The following is a 14,569-nucleotide window of genomic DNA, read 5'->3' as shown; positions in this document are numbered from 1 at the left end:
GGGCTCTTCGAGCTGGTCCTGGTTCTAAAATTCCGGACAGGGGATCCCCCGTATTTTTAAAACCAGCACCGGGCTCTGCGCCTGGTGCTGGTGAAAAAAATACGGGGGACAAAAAGAGTAGGGGTCCCCCATATTTTTTACACCAGCATCGGGCTCCACTAGCTGGACAGATAATGCCACAGCCGGGGGTCACTTTTAAACAGCGCCCTGCGGCCGTTGCATTAAATATCCAACTAGTCACCCCTGGCCGGGGTACCCTGGGGGAGTGGGGACCCCTTCAATCAAGGGGTCCCCCCCCAGCCACCCAAGGGCCAGGGGTGAAGCCCGAGGCTGTCCCCCCCCATCCAAGGGCTGCGGATGGGGGGCTGATAGCCTTGAGAAAATGACAAGAATATTGTTTTTTCCTGTAGTACTACAAGTCCCAGCAAGCCTCCCCCGCAAGCTGGTACTTGGAGAACCACAAGTACCAGCATGCGGGAGAAAAACGGGCCCGCTGGTACCTGTAGTACTACTGGAAAAAAAATACCCAAATAAAAACAGGAGACACACACCGTGAGAGTAAAACTTTATTTCACACCTGCCGACACACACATACTTACCTATGTTGACCCGCCGACTGCCACATCTCCTGATCCGACGATCCGGGGTACCTGTGAATAAAATTATACTCATCTCAATCCAGTGTCCAGATATAAATCCTCGTACTTGGCAAAAAAAATAAACGAACACCCGACCAAGCCGGACTGAAAGGGGTCCCATGTTTACACATGGGACCCCTTTCCCCGAATGCAGAGACCCCCCCCCCGTGACTGCTGTCACAGAAAGGTCTCTTAAGCCAATCAGCGAGCGCAACGTCCTGGCACTCTGCTGATTGGCTGCACGTCTGAGCTGTCAGACAGCGCATCGCAAAGCCTCTCCATTATACTCAATGGTGGGAACTTTGCGGTTAGCGGTGAGGTCACCAAACTTCAATTGAATATACTTTTGTCGAATTGCCGCATTTGTACCATTGCAGAAATGTCGAATTTGACAAATGTCGAATTTCAAAAAGTCGAATTTTGAAAGTCCGTTTTTTTGACGGAAAGTACTGAATTGCATTGTCGAAATTTTTTTTTTTGGCGAAAAAGTCCAGTTTTTCGACAATTTCGGGAATTCGACCACAATTGCATATACCTGTAAATGAGCCGAAACTCACATTGTAGCACACTGAATGAACCGAAATTTGCATTGTAGCACACGGAATGAGCCCAAATTCACCTTGTAGCACACTGAATGAGCCGGAAATTCACATTGTAGCACAGTGAATGAGCTGAAATTCACATTATAGCACACTGAATGAGCTGAAATTCACATTGTAGCACACTGAATGAGCCGAAATTCATATTGTAGCACACGGTACGAGCCGAAATTCACATTGTTGCACACTGAATGAGCCGAAATTCACATTGTAGCACACGGTACGAGCCGAAATTCACATTGTAGCACACTGAATGAGCTGAAATTGTGACAACAGGGACAGCCAGAGTGACGACAGGGAGAGAGAGAGAGTGACGACAGGGAGAGAGAGTGAAGACAGTGACGACAGGGAGAGAGTGACGACAGGGAGGGAGAGTGACGACAGGGAGAGAGAGTGACGACAGTGACAGCAGGGAGAGAGGGAGTGATGACAGTGACAGCTGGGAGAGAGAGAGTGACGACAGTGACAGCTGGGAGAGAGAGAGTGATAGTAGGGACAGGGATGGTAATGACAGGGAGAGACGTGACAGCAGGGGAACATTACCTCATTTGTTGCTGGTGGCTGGCAGCAGTGAGCGGTGGGCTGCTGGCGGCGGTGGGCGGCTGTGAACTAGTACAGCGCTCTACACAGCCGCCAGCCGCCGCGCAGGGACGAGGAGCAACATGTGCAGCAGGATGGCCACTTCCCTCGCCTCCTGCTGCACTTTCAGTTCCGCTTTTCCGGGTCAGTGGAAGAAGTGGCGGTATACCATACCGCCGTATACCGCCCCACTTCGACCATTGGTCCAGGCACAAGTTACTGGGAACCAGGCAGAGCCACAGGGGAGCCCTGCCTTGTCCTTCCCGCTGGCACCAGGGCTCACAGCACCTAGATCTTCCAGGTAGACTGATCCTTGTAGTACAGGCAGTCAGAGGAGATGAAGGGTAACGCTGTGCCAGCATAGCCCTAGTGGTGGTGGTGATGGGGGTGGTGACTGGAGCTCTGGCTCAGGTGGTGGCCGGATATGGAGGAGGGGGGGCAATGGGGCTGAGTTGGGGGTGGTGGTGGTAGTGCATGGTGGCCAGGTACAAGCTACAGTCTACACCCCCAAAGTAAGAGAAGGAAGGGGCCGGGTATCCCTGGCTGTAGCTGGCGGCCTGGGCCTGGCCTTAGGACAGGACATGGGGTAGGAGGTGGCTGTAAATGAGGAGCCGGAGCGCTGCATGCAGGAGGCGCTGTCAGGGCGCAGGGGGTCTACACCAGAGGGAGATGGAGGCCGGGCTCCAGATGGAGGAGGCAAAGGGTACACTACAGGTCAGTGCCACGCCCAGGCCGGGATTGGTGCTGAATTTGGAGGAGCCGCAAGAGCTGGACACGGCCGGCGGTGGGATGAACTGGCCGCTGCTCTCCGAACCCGAGCTCTCCCGGGGCATGCGGCACTTCTTCTTTGCCGGACGGCACTTTCCCCCGACACCGCTGCTGCCCTGCCCTGTTGTATAATCCCGGGGAGCTAGGAGAGAAGCAGGCTGCAGGGATTTGGAGGCAAGCGCTCCCCTGCACCTCTGTCATATATGGGGGGGGGGCAAGCTGCCCCCTTGCCCCCCCCCCCCCCCCCCCCCAGTTCCGACGCCCCTGTTAGCAACCCAAAAAAGTAAGCAACTGGGCAAAACTGCTGGGGAAGATGTGCAGAGAGATTTATATTTGGGTAGGTTATTTTGTTCCAGTGCAGGGTAAATACTGGCTGCTTAATTTCTACACTGCAATTTAGATTTCCCATTGAACACACCACACCCAAATCTAATAGGCCCTATACACTGGTCGATCTGACTGAAAGATATGAACGATCTTGTTCATTAATGAACGAGATACCGTTCATATCTTTCAGTGTGGAGGCACAAGCGATGAACGATGCGCGGCCCCGCGCTCGTTCATCGCTGGTGCCCCGTCGGCTGTGCATGCAGGCCAATATGGACGATCTCGTCCATATTTGCTTGCACTTCTATTTAGCCGGGTGACGGGGGGAGTGAAGAAACTTCACTCCCCCCGTCACTGCCCCCCCGCCGCCGGGTCGCCCGTTGGCCGTATCCGCCGTCGGGCAGCCTGGCGGCGGATCGTTAAATGTGTAGGGCCCTTAACTCTCTCTCTGCACGTTACCTCTGCCCTACATGCCGTGCAACATGGTTTTGCCTAATTGCTTACTTTATTTGATTGCTAACAAACCTGAATAAGGCCCATAATGCAATAATCAGCTATTTTAAACATATAAAACAGCCAAAATGTCTTTCTATGGAACAGTGATAGACGTCTATGCTGCAACCCAACATTAATATGCCCTTTTCTGGGGGTACATGCTGATTTTCCAACTATTTTTTTACTGAAAAATTATCCCAATAGCCACATTTATATTAGCAGCAAAAACCTTGCACTTATCCCCTTGAAACATCAAAGTATGCAGTGTATTATTCTGTAGCATATTATTAGCCTATTCACTAAATGCTTTACTGTGTTCACCTCTAATATTAGCTTTAAGGGATCTACTAATCATATTTGTTATAGAAGGTAAGGAAATACAGTTTTTGCTTGACAGCGATAATTCCTGTAAGGATCTACTGCAACATGTGGCTAAACATGGACACAGTGGCGGATCTAGACTTAACTTTTAGGGGGGGCGGTTTAAGAATTATGACTCCTCCCCCTAATCATAGCCCCTCCCACTTAGTAATGCCATTCCCGTTCGCTTCTAAATTTCCTATTGTTGCCATTACTAATAAAATGTTGCCAATTAGTGGAGAGAACCCTGCGCACTGGTGATACAGACTGGCGAATCGCCATTCCTTCCATCAGGGGTGGTAGAGGCTAAGACAGTAGGGCAATTTAAACATGCATGGGATAGACATAAGGATATTCTTACAAAGAAATAAGGATCAGATAAGGTTAGAGATAAAAAATAATGTAAAAAAAAAAGGGCAGACTAGATGGGCCAAGTGGTTCTTATCTGCCGATAAATTCTGTTTCTACAGCACACAGAATGAGCCGAAATTCACATTATAGCACACTGTATGAGCTGAAATTCACATTGTAGCACACAGTATGATCCGAAATTCACATTATAGCACACTGAATGAACCGAAATTCACATTGTAGCACACTGAATGAGCCGAAATTCACATTGTAGCACACTGTATGAGCCGAAATTCACATTATAGCACACTGTATGAGCTTAAATTCACATTATAGCACACTGAATGAGCTGAAATTCACATTATAGCACGCAAAATGAGCCGAAATTCACATTATAGCACGCAGAATGAGCCAAAATTCATGTTATAGCACGCAGAATGAGCCGAAATTCACATCATAGCACACTGAATGAGCCGAAATGCACATTATAGCACACAGAATGAGCCGAAATGCACATTATAGCACGCAGAATGAGCCGAAATTCACATTATAGCACACTGAATGAGCAGAAATTCACATCATAGCACAATGTATGAGCCGAAATTCACATTACAGCATGTAGAATGAGCCGAAATTCACATTACTGTACACTGAATGAGCCAAAATAATGCAGGGACATATACACTTTAGTTAGGAGAAGAGGGGGAGACATGGAACACAGGCACTTTAGCTAGGAGCGGAGGGGGGAGACATGGAACACAGAGGGCACACACACACACTTACTTTAGCTTGGAGGGGAGGAGACATGGCATACACTGACAGTGACACCTACTCATATTTTGGCAGCAGCCAGCAGCATGAGGAGTCGGATGGAGGCCGGGTTCCGCCGTGGTATTGGGAACGGGGTGGATAGCGGTGCAGCGCGGCGCGGGACGGGGAGAGAGAGCGTCCTAACGCGCGTACAGGAAGGAGGGGGCGTGGTCAGAACAGAGGCCACTGTATGCGCGTCAGGACGCTCTCTCTCTCTCCCCTTCCCCCGCCGCGCTGCACCGCTCTCCACCCCGTTCCAAACACCACGGCGGGACCCGGCCTCCATCCCGGTGCCGGTATGTGTAGGGGGGGCGTTCGCCCTAATCGCCCCCTGCTAAATCCGCCACTTCATGGACAAGACCTAGAATGGCAAAGGAGCCGTACTTACTGGCACTCTAAATTTCAATCTGGCCATGCCAGTCAAGCAGAAAAGGAATATTCCTCATTCAGCAGTCTGCTATAATATTACCTTATTGGGACACAGTGATCATATTAGTCAATAATTTATTAACATATTTATTTTCTATCTATGATACCTTATACGAAGTGGACATGTCTATTGTTTATTTTTTAATGTCAATTCAAATAAAAGCCCCCACCATTGTAGAACTATGGCTTTTATCACTGATGATGAATTGTTGCTGTTCACCGTACTGCAAAATGATAACAACCCATATTGTCAATAAAGAGCTGACAAAATTATCTGCGGTTTCTCATTCTAAGGGGTCCAAGATGTGAATGGTATGCGTCCCGATTTCAGCCCAAATTCATTCAAAAGTGCTACGAATGCTGCAAACAGTTTTCTGCAAGTTCAAGCCACCCTAAAGAGAAACTCACACCTAATAGGATTGACCCTAAGTTACATGTGACAAGATGGCGGTGTGAACACACTGAATATTGTATTGTGAGTGATACAGTATATATTAAAAAAAAATATGTCAAACTATATGCAAACCTAGCAGACAAGTCAATCAAGTCTGCTGATTCACTTTTTGGCACTGCACTGCAAAGTTAAGTGTTGATCACCATGATCAGCGTGGATTTTGTCTTCAGGGATTGAGGACCTGCAAGAGACTTTCCTCCTGACAGGTAACATAGTAACATAGTATCTGAGGTTGAAAAAAGACAATTGGCTATCGAGTTCAACCTATTTGTGGTCTCCTATGCATGATGATTTGACTAAAATTTCTGACTGATGCTGCTGTCAGCCGTTACATTTTATCCCTATTTATAGTAACTATAATGCATGACTATGCACCATACCCCTGGATATCCTTATCCATTAGGAATTTATCTAACCCATTCTTAAAGGTGTTGACAGATTCCGCCATTACAACTCCCTCGGGCAGGGAATTCCAAACATTTATTGTCCTTACCGTGAAAAAGCCTTTACGCCGTATTGTGCGGAATCTCCTCTCCTCTAACCTGAGCGAGTGTCCACGAGTCCTCTGTGTTGATCTAACCAAAAACAGGTCCCGCGCAAGCTCTGTGTATTGTCCCCTTATATATTTGTAGATGTTGATCATATCCCCTCTTAGTATCCGCTTTTCCAATGTAAACATGCCTAGTCTTTCAAGCCTTTCCTTGTATTCCATCGTCTCCATGCCCTTGATTAGTTTGGTCGCCCTCCTCTGTACCTTTTCAAGCTCCAGGATATCCTTTTTGTAGTACGGTGCCCAGAATTGTACACAGTATTCAAGGTGTGGCCTCACTAGTGATTTATATAACGGGAGTATAATACTCTCGTCCCTAGCATCAATACCCGGTTTTATGCATGCTAATATCTTATTAGCCTTCTTTGCTGCAGTCCTACTTTGGGTACTACTGCTTAGCTTGCTATCTATGAGGACACCTAAGTCCTTTTCCAGTACAGAATCCCCTAATTTTACCCCATTTAGTAGGTAGGTGTAATTTATGTTCTTGTTACCACAGTGCATTACCTTACACTTGTCTGTGTTGAAGCGCATTCTCCATTTGGCTGCCCATGCTTCTAATTTAACTAAGTCGTTCTGAAGAGACTCGGCATCCTCCTCTGTATTTATAGCCTTACACAATTTGGTATCATCTGCAAAAATTGACACCATGCTCTCTAGACCTTCTGTTAGGTCGTTAATGAAAATATTGAACAATAGCGGTCCTAATACTGAGCCTTGCGGCACACCACTTAGCACTTCAGTCCAAGTTGAAAAAGATCCATTAACCACAACGCGCTGCTTCCTATTATCTAACCGTTTTTTGACCCAAGTGCATATTGTGCTTCCTAGCCCTGATTCTTGTAGCTTGTAGATAAGTCTCATGTGTGGTACAGTATCGAACGCTTTGGCAAAGTCTAAAAAGATTACATCCACGTCTTTACCCTGATCTAGGTTTGCGCTTACTGTTTCATAAAAGCCAAGTAAGTTGGTTTGACAGGATCTGTCCTTCATAAACCCATGTTGATTCCTTTTAATGACCTTATTGGTTTCAAGGAACTTCTGAATACTATCTCTTAGAATACCTTCCAATACTTTCCCCACTATAGATGTAAGACTAACTGGTTACCTGGTTCAGCTTTACTTCCCTTTTTGAATATAGGCACTACTTCCGCTATACGCCAGTCTTTGGGAACCATACCTGATATAACTGAATCCTTAAAGATCAAAGATAGCGGTTTTGCCAGTTCAGGTGTATCTGCAGATGTGTTCACCTATAAATGAGTCACAGTTACAATAACATGCCCTAAATGTGATTCACCTATGACTGACCACAGTTCAGCCACTCCAGGCTTAAAGAGACGCAAGTCAGATATACCCTAAAACTAGATACGGAAGTTTATGTACATATTTTTGACATGCATACGCAGTACAGAAATATAAATCTGGTTACTGCTATTATTAAGGGTGCTGGGGAACAGGGGCATATCTACCTATTGGCCAGGATGGCACTCGCCAGGGGCACCAGCAGAGGAGCAGCACCGCCCAGCAGTGCCACCCACGGCCAGTAGGTAGGAGCTGAATCCGTTCCTCCTCCCCTTTCCTCCGTGCCAGGTAGTTCCTCACCTGCTGTAAGGGCCAGGAATGAACACAGCATGCAGCAGCGGGTGCCGGGGTCTACACACTACAAACAAGAAACTCTATATAAACTACACCTCCCAGCAGCCCTTGCAACCAAGAGCTCCCGGAAGCAAGGGCTGCTGGGAGGTGTGGTTTAAGTAGAGTTTCTTGTTAGTAGAGCAGTGCAGTGACGGACCCCGGCGCCAATTACAGCGGCTGCCACTGCTGCTTGCTGTGTCCATTGCTGGCTGTCACAGCAGGTGAGGAACTACCCGGGGAAGTGGGGGGGGGGGGGGGTTCAGATGCTGCCTCTAAAAGTGCAAGAATTACATATATATATAAATATATATATATATATATATATATTGCAGACTGACCCAACCTAAGCAGATGCTGGGGTGCCAAATCAGAGTCCAACCCTTCTCAGGGAGGGACCCATAGTGCAGTGCAGTGTTTTCCACAATAGTGGAAATGATAGCACTCTCCAGACTTTCACATTGAATAATCATATGAGTTTAGTAGAAAAAGTGAAGAAAGTCAAACAGTCACAAAATTATAATAAAGAAGCTCAGCAATGTTACGGTCCCCAACCGAGACCTTACTCAAGGTAATGCAGCAAAATACTTTGTTACCTTGTGGGGATCCTGGAGTGCTGGGGAATAGTGTGGATATATGTTATATATATATATATATATATATATATATATATATATATCCTTCCAAAAAAGAGACTGGTACTCAGGAGACTGTTGAGAATGTTAAATGTATTGCCACTAAATAAACGTTTCGGGGGTATAAGCTTCGTCGTCAGGACCATATAGAAAAATAGGTAGATGGTCCTGATGATGGGGCTTATACCCCTGAAATGTTGATAATGAGGCAATACATTTAACATTCTCAACAGTCTCCTGAGTGCCAGTCTCTTTTTTGGAAGGATATGTATCCCTGGTCGGGGCACCAGAGCAGATGAAAAAAGCATAGGGGTGCCAGCAGTCATTGGATAGGTATATTTAATATATATATGCACTACTGTGTGGCATAATGTGTATAAGGGCCACGACTGTGTAGCATAACCTGAATAACGGAAATTACTGTGCTGTGTAATCAGGCCCGGCGCTACCCGCTCAGCGAAGGGATGCAGTGCAGTGAGGCGCTGGGAGGGAGAGGCTCTCCCCTTGCTCTGCATCCCTTCCCTGCTGCGCCGTCCTGTCCCCCCTGCTGCTGCTGCCAGCTGCTGTGCGGCGCTGGCAGCATGAAAAGCCCACTGCCTCCCTCCCCTCACCTGTGTGTCAGTGGCTCGGTACATATCAGAGGAGGGGGCGGAGCTACACGGACTGAAATGGGCGGAGCTAAATTGGACAGAAGGGGCGGAGCTACATGGACCAGGCTGCTGCAGTGCTGTACTGAGGGATGTATATATATAGAAAGATTAACCCAGCGCAAGCTGATAGTATTTAAATATCTGCAGCCTCTTAAGTGGGTTTACTCTTCCCACAATAGATGAAAACAAAAAAACAAAGTTTTTCCCACGAATGGGAAAAGATAGAGGCGCTGATATTAAAATATTAATAATAAATACACCATATGCCAATATATATAATTTTGATTTATTATTCAAATCTGATAAAAAGATTATTTTTGTTGTTACCGGCCGGTAAGTATAATAAAATGTATTCCACTATTTGAACAATCACATGCCTTAAAATGAAGGAAATAAGAAACTTAAAAAAACTAATTGAATGAAAATCTACAGTGTAAAATGTCCTTTAAAGTTTTTGGATATCCAAATACTGATGGTTTATTCCACCCAGGGGCGTCAGAACGTTTTTAGGCTGGGGGGGGCAAGATATAATCTGAGTTTGGCGCCCCTAGCTTCCCAGCACATTGTGACAGTGGGTGACATGAAAGGGATATGCATTACCAGCAACATGGTAAGCATGGGATCTGGTTTGTATCCCAGCAGTCAAAATACTTACGTCGGAATCCCGGCACTGCACGGAATGCTGGCGTTGCCATACCGAATAGGATCACAATCCCAGCGCCGGATCCTGGACGTCTGTGTGCTGGGCAACCGGAGAGGTAAGCCGGGGGGGGAGGGTTAGGTTTAGGCTGCGGGAAGGTTAGGTTTAGGCCGTGGGAAAGGGGGGATTTGGGTTATGCACCCCCAGGGAGGGTTAGGCTCTAAGGGGAAGGGTTAGGCTGCGGGGAGGGAAGGTTAGGCACAAAGGGGGGAGGGTTAGGCACTAAAGAGGGGCGGGGGGGTTAGGGTTCGACTGCGGTGAGGGAGGGTTAGGTTTAGGCTGCGGGGATTGGAGGGTTAGGGTGAGGCTGCAGGTAGGGAGGGTTAGGGGGGGTAGAGGGGGAGGGTTAAGACACATAACTCCCAGGTGTCGGATTCTGTGCATGGGGATGCAGCTTTAGGTGTTCTGACAGTGTGCAGGCAGTTGAATAATATAAACTGTACCCTGGCTGGTCTCTATGTCAGCTTGACTGTTCAGCCCCACATACAGTACATAAGTTAGGTAAGCACTGGCTGCTGTCTGGTGTATTGCCAAACTTGCAAAAGCAGGTACCTTGCAGTGGGCGTCCTCTCCCCAGTTTTTGCACTGGGAACGTCATGAGATCAGACGTCACGGTCAGACCCCGGCCAGAAGCAGCAGTGTGTCAGCGCCAGCGGAGGAGGTCAGAGGAGAGAGGAGGGGATGGAGGGAAACAGAAGCCCCGGACTGCCTCCTTCCTCTTTGTCATGTCCTGCAGCCGGCTGCATACTTGGAGTACTATAATGAGTCAGTTTGACTCATTATTAGTACTGTTCATACTACTGCTGTGGGAGCCTTTGTTGCTTTGGGCCCCGGTGCAGTAGTTCCGCCGCTGCGCGGCAGGTATCCAACCACAGTGCTCCCAGTGCCGGCGTGAGCAGGGGCAGAGGCGCTGGTATACAGGAGCACCATCAGCGGGAGGCAGATGCCAGGCAGAGAGAGAGGAGGGGAGGCAGATGTTGTGCAGAGAGAGAGGGGAAAAGATGATGGGCCGCGAGAGGGGGGCAAATGCTGGGTAGAAAGAGGGGGGACAGATGCTGCGGAGAGGGGGGCAGATGATGGGCAGAGAGAAGGGGGGACAAATGCTGCGGAGAGGGGGCCAGATGATGGGCAGAGAGATGGGGGGGACAGATGCTGCGGAGAGGGGGCCATATGATGGGCAGAGAGAGGGGGGGACAGATGCTGCGGAGAAGGGGGCAGATGGGCAGAGAGAGGGAAGGCAGATGCTGGTCAGAGGGAAGGGGGACAGATGCTGCGGAGAGGGGGGCAAATGCTGGTCAGAGAGAGGGGGGACAGATGCTGCGGAGAGGGGGGCAGATGGTGGGCAGAAAGAGGGGGAGCAGATGCTGGGCAGAGAGAGGGGGGGACAGATGCTGCGGAGAAGGGGGCAGATGGTGGGCAGAAAGAGGGGGAGCAGATGCTGGACAGAGAGAAGGGGGGACAGATGCTACGGTGAGGGGGACAGATGATGGGCAGAGAGAGGGGGGGACAGATGCTGCGGAGAAGGGGGCAGATGGGCAGAGAGAGGGAAGGCAGATGCTGGTCAGAGGGAAGGGGGACAGATGCTGCGGAGAGGGGGGCAAATGCTGGTCAGAGAGAGGGGGGACAGATGCTGCGGAGAGGGGGGCAGATGGTGGGCAGAAAGAGGGGGAGCAGATGCTGAACAGAGAGAAGGGGGGACAGATGCTACGGTGAGGGGGACAGATGATGGGCAGAGAGAGGGGGGACAGATGCTGTGGAGAGGGGGGGCAGATGATGGGCAGAAAGAGGGGGAGCAGATGCTGGGCAGAGAGAGGGGGGGACAGATGCTGCGGAGAAGGGGGCAGATGGTGGGCAGAAAGAGGGGGAGCAGATGCTGGACAGAGAGAAGGGGGGACAGATGCTGCGGAGAGGGGGGCAAATGCTGGTCAGAGAGAGGGGGGACAGATGCTGCGGAGAGGGGGGCAGATGGTGGGCAGAAAGAGGGGGAGCAGATGCTGAACAGAGAGAAGGGGGGACAGATGCTACGGTGAGGGGGACAGATGATGGGCAGAGAGAGGGGGGACAGATGCTGTGGAGAGGGGGGGCAGATGATGGGCAGAAAGAGGGGGAGCAGATGCTGGGCAGAGAGAGGGGGGGACAGATGCTGCGGAGAAGGGGGCAGATGGTGGGCAGAAAGAGGGGGAGCAGATGCTGGACAGAGAGAAGGGGGGACAGATGCTACGGTGAGGGGGACAGATGATGGGCAGAGAGAGGGGGGACAGATGCTGTGGAGAGGGGGGGCAGATGATGGGCAGAAAGAGGGGGAGCAGATGCTGGGCAGAGAGAGGGGGGGACAGATGATGCGGAGAAGGGGGCAGATGATGGGCAGAAAGAGGGGGAGCTGATGCTGGACAGAGAGAAGGGGGGACAGATGCTACTGAGAGGGGGACAGATGATGGGCAGAGAGAGGGGGGGACAGATGCTGCGGAGAGGGGGGGCAGATGATGGGCAGAAAGAGGGGGAGCAGATGCTGGGCAGAGAGAAGGGGGGACAGATGCTGCGGAGAGGGGGGCAGATGATGGGCAGAAAGAGGGGTAGCAGATGCTGGGCAGAGAGAAGGGGGGACAGATGCTGCAGAGAGGGGGACAAATGATGGGCAGAGGGGGGGCAGATGCTGCGGAGAGGGAGGCAGATGATGGGCAGGGAGAGGGGTGGCAGATGCTTGACAGAAAGAAAACCATGTAGCAGTCTGAGAGAGAGAGAGAGAGAGAGAGACAGCAGCTGTATAGAAAGGGTAGATGCTAGAATCAAGTGGGCTAAGGGACCTTTTCCGTAAGGGGGAGGAGTTACGACACAAGGGGGAGGAGCTAGGCCAGCGGGATAGTTCCTCTCCTATCCACGCCACCCACTATTACCTTTAGTAATTAGGTGGTGAGCGAAGCGGAGCGGAGCGAGCCACCGTGCCCGAAGCGTGGCGAGCGTACTTTTCGGGTACCCTGTTCGCCCGTAGCTCCTCCCCCTGGTGACGTAGCTCCTCCCCTAGGTACGTCACAAGGTCCCTTCAGCCACTCCGATATAGAACCAACCCGTATAGAAAGTGTGGCAGAGACAGGCAGGAGCAATGGAGACAGAGGAGTCAAGTTGAATCATACTTGCCTACCTGACCCTCTCCATGAGGGAGAAAATGCTCTGTTCCTGGACTTTCCTGGTAATGTATGATTGCCATCACCTGTGGTGAGATAGTTAATTGATAAGAAATGTGTATCACCACAGGTGATGGCAATCATACATTACCAGGAAAGTCCAGGAACAGAGCTTTTTCTCCCTCATGGAGAGGGGCAGGTAGGCAAGTATGAGTTGAATACATTACTCACATTTAGACAAGGGCCATGCTGGGAGATCCTCCGTGTTCCAGGGGTCAGAGGAGCATGTAACAGCTCCTCCAATCAGGGGCTCTTCTAATCAGCATGTGCCGAGCTTCTCCAATCACTGCTCGGCACATGTTCTTCTGACCCTATTGCTGATACCAGGGAGGGGAGGAGACGAGAGGCACCGCAGTGAGTTGCAGGGACTTCCCCTGCTGCTGCTCTCACAGTGAGTACGCTCTAACCCCTCCTCCCATCCCTGTGCTGCCAGTGCTGCTGCCTGTCATGCAGTGTGACAGGGGCAGCCGGCAGCAGCAGAGTAGCAAAGCACGGAGAGCGCCTCCCTGCTTTGCAGACTCTGAGCGGGTAGCGCCGGACCTAAGCGCCTCTCTCATGTTTGGGGGGAGCGAGCTGCCCCCTTGCCCCCCCTATTCCGACGCCCCTGATTCCACCTAAAACGTGAGCCCAATATTATTGTTATAATCACTCCTCCCGGCCGCTGGTAGCAGTTCCTTTATATGCGGACATATCAGGAGGTCAAATGGAAACGTTTAACTTGTGGTTGTTTAAAAGTTACCAGAAAATTATATTGGCTCATCAGGTGGTGTTCAATTAGTATTCAGCTGAAGTGGAACAGTCTCTCAATCAGTATATCATAAACGGATCAAAGATTCTCTTTAAATGAGGGGTTATTTAGCTGATGGTATACGGGCTTTCAAGCAGTGTTCCCAATGGGGCGAGGTGTAATAATGAGTGCTCACCTCGTTCTCTGTATCAGGCTACACGCCGCACATGGGCTGTGCGGCAGGCGCTGCTTCAAGCGCTGCTCTCTCCCCAGACCGCTTCGTAGCTAACTCCTTCCGTGCTCTGTGTCGAGCTGCACGCCGCACACAAACCGTATGGCAGGCACCACTGCAGATGCCACTCGCTCCCTGAGCACCCAATGGTCTCCACTGCATGCAGGTCAAGTTGATCCTCAATGTAATGGAAATGCCGGCTTGTGATGAATAATCAAGAAGGTTTACGCATTTCTCCGCCTTCAAGACAGATCGACGGCTTCCTCAGAACGTAGTGAGGCCGTCTGGATAGAGATGTGTTTTTAAACCATTCATGATTCCATACACCTGTATTGTTAATTAAGTTTAACACCTCCTACTCCAACTTACTATGATGTTCTTTTAGAATAGCAATCTCCCAATGCATTATTACCAATACACACAACCTAACACTACTTATATAAATTAA

The 14,569-nt window shown here is 49.9% G+C and overlaps 1 pseudogene; it reads right to left on the bottom strand.

Annotated features, from left to right (window-relative positions):
• Positions 1 to 2,104: 2,104 nt before the first annotated feature.
• On the bottom strand, positions 2,105 to 13,289 carry LOC135050434 (homeobox protein OTX1 B-like; annotated as a pseudogene).
• Positions 13,290 to 14,569: the final 1,280 nt, after the last annotated feature.

This window comes from Pseudophryne corroboree, chromosome 2, assembly GCF_028390025.1.
Source record: "Pseudophryne corroboree isolate aPseCor3 chromosome 2, aPseCor3.hap2, whole genome shotgun sequence".
Lineage (NCBI taxonomy): Eukaryota > Metazoa > Chordata > Amphibia > Anura > Myobatrachidae > Pseudophryne > Pseudophryne corroboree.
The sequence above is the reverse complement of the archived record's forward strand: the minus strand, read 5'-3'. Positions and strand labels throughout refer to the sequence as shown.